The sequence below is a fragment of the Gymnoscopelus braueri genome (assembly GCF_963280865.1).
Source record: "Gymnoscopelus braueri genome assembly, chromosome: 16".
Classification (NCBI taxonomy): Eukaryota; Metazoa; Chordata; class Actinopteri; order Myctophiformes; family Myctophidae; genus Gymnoscopelus; species Gymnoscopelus braueri.
Window position 1 is genome coordinate 48,542,187 of NC_137616.1, and position 3,208 is coordinate 48,545,394.

Below are 3,208 nucleotides of genomic sequence, written 5' to 3' on the forward strand. Positions count from 1 at the left end.
CAGGAAGGACCTGTTATTGCTGCATGACGTGACGTTTGTCTGTTCACTCTATGGCTGTGATCCCCTCCTGTCACGCAGACAGAGGAGGGTGGTGGGACCAGATAAAAGTCATTCTTTCAGACACACATACAGTACATACGGTATTTGGGGGCCATTGTCTTGGAGATGCAGACAACACAGGCATCATGAGCGTTGCGTTTGCCATACAGAGCGTATTCAGTGTCAGTGACATATTTCTTCTGTCCTCCCGTTAGGTACTGTAGTGCATGAACTTGGAACAACCATCTTATGGGAAATTACATTAAACATAATACGTTTTTTCAAGTTGCCAACGAGCCACAAAAAGGAGCCGAATTCAAGACAAGAAAGACCTTTGTTTGCAAACTCCCAACACACAACACACATCATGACGTCCTTTCCCTACCATCACTGTAGGTAAAAGTATAGCCTACCGCTGGGTTGAGAAATGGCGAAACATCCGTATCAACAACACCGATTAGCAACACCGTAGCAGTGAGCTGCTTGTGGCCAGAGTCTCTAACAAAACGATCACAGCATCACAGCGGACAAACGTAAAAAGCAGGCCAGCATAAGAAACACAGTTAAACACCTTATCTACATAGTGGCGTAAAGGGTTGAATTCACAGTAAAGTCCTTTAGTGTTATTTTAACACGGAAGAGTGTCCAAACGGTTCCATTTTGTACGCCTCTTCCCGGTTAAATTAAGATTTTACTGCGTTCCATTGGCACGTACCAGCCATGCACTTTCTGAATATATCTATTTATTAGTCTATCTAAATCTATTATAATTTATTTCTACATGATTGTTTCATCCGCTCTCTCAACGTCTGAATTCACATCACATACTATTAAACACCTAAAATCTATTAGATCGATGCAGATGGAATTGACCCGGAAGCTCGAACCCTCAATGACATGAACGACAATCCAAGATGATGAAGGAAACACATGAAAGGACAACCTAGATAATAATGCAGTCTCCTGCTGACGTAGCGCTGGAGAGCTGTTGCGTTAAGCGTCTGTGGGTTGTAATGTATACGCTTTCCTTTAAAAAAGCAGACGTATGGACATCGCTTAATCCTCAGGTGCTTACGTAAAGGGAATAGAACGGTATCCGGTTTGACTCGCGGCCGGCTCGCCAAGAATGCAATGTTGTTTTCCCCCAGGAGTGTCGGGGGAAGAGGAGCGCTTGTTTTTTTCACCTCAAGCTCCTCAAATCACTTGACATCAAGGCAGATGAGCCGCGGCCGAGTGAGCCGCCAGGCAGGCTATAGCGCCCACGGCGAGCAGCCGATGCCCGCGTGCGCCGGGCCGACGAGCGCGCCGTCATGAGTCGGTAAGCCGCTTTGGACGGAATCGTTTATCACCTGAAGCAAAACAAGGGGGAATACCCCTATAGGCTAGTGGATAAGATGTTGGCTTTCCACGCGGGGGGAGCCCCAGGTTCGAATCCCCGGGCGTTACACAGGCAGGGTCCCCCCCCCCCCCCCCCCGCCAGCCATCCTGGGGAGAACAGCAACATTGGCTCTTCCCTTCCCAGGGGACCAGATCCGTTTGACACTGCATTACCACCCAATGGCGTTTCATGTGATAACTGTAATGTGATGCCACAAATATTGGGAGAATGATAATTGGACAGATGAAAAGATGAAATGGCCGTCATATGGTCAGAAACATGCCATAAGGCTCTGCGCACAGATCCCGGGGGGTTTGGGGTTCAGAGGGAGTTTCATTAAACTAGCTACTGATGTGGAAGGACCGGAGAGACTTGTGAGAACCATCTATTAGCCTACTATAGTATTTACACTATGTGACAGAGGGAACTATAATATTATTTGCAGGCTATCTATCTATCTATTTATACCCATGTGTATAATTAAATACTATTGGATCTAGGAATCAGATCGCATATCAAATGTACATCATCTGTGATCATTCAGCACCGGTACCGTTCCCCACGTGATCCACGTCACATCGTTGCTGTCGGGCAGAAACCTTGTATCTCCTTATTTAGTCTTTTTTATGTTGTTTATTTTGTTTTGAATGCCCTCTACATCAGGGGTCTTTCAACGTTTTCAGGCCAAGGACCCCCTAGCTGAGAGAGAGATGAAGCAGGGACCCCCTACTCTATATTGTATAAAATTGTGTTTCAGATTAAAGTTTTTTTTTTACTTAGTCTGCTCCTTTTTCCCTCTACACCTATAGCCTCTTTGCCAAAAATAGCCGATCTACAAGCTCTCAACGCCTCGCGCTGCGAGGCGTTGAGAGCTTGTAGATCGGCTATTTTCGGCTAATGTTCCCCCAGAAAAATAATTCTAGGGTTCAAGTGGTTAATGTAAAAAAACTAAATCCTATCACACAAAGATTTGGCGGACCCCCTGTAGTAGCTCTGAGGACCCCCTAGGGGTCCCGGACCCCCTGTTGAAGACCCCTGCTCTATATAATTTGTCGTACGACAGTATCACGCAAAAGTAGCAAAAAAATCAGATCTTCAAGCTTGTAGAGCTGATATTTTAGCAATTTCTGAAAAAGGTTTCCCCCCTGTTCAGATTTGATGATTAAAAATGTTCTGCCTTTGAAGATTTTCGAAGCCTAAAATAGGGAGACCAGGTTTAAAGTGGTTCAGTGTGTCTGTTGTGGGTTTTTATAAATATTGATAAGTATTAAAAGAGCTTGTGACTAAATAACAACCACATCCATTGGGAACACAGGTTATTTTCTTGTACTGGTTTTGGACATACAAGGTTTCTACCTGACAGCGACGACATCAAAAGTAGTACCACTGTATGTTGCACAAGTCAAGGGCCAGTCAGACAACACACACACACACACACACACACACACACACACACACACACGGTTGTCATGGTGGTGCCAACGCGACAAACAACAAGTAGCAGCGGCGATTGTGGATGATGTCGGCCGGGTGGAGTTTCTCAGCGATGGCGTCATGTACTCCATGTCTCCATCTCTCTCTCTCTCTCTCTCTCTCTCTCTCTCTCTCTCTCTCTCTCTCTCTCTCTCTCTCTCTCTCTCTCTCTCTCTCTCTCTCTCTCTCTCTCTCTCTCTCTCTCTCTCTCTCTCTCTCTCTCTCTTTCTGTTGGAATCTTGTAATTTCTTCCATTCCAGTCGCTTTTTTCTAAACTGAGAGGGCCAAGACACAAAGACGCAAAATACTACCGTCCAA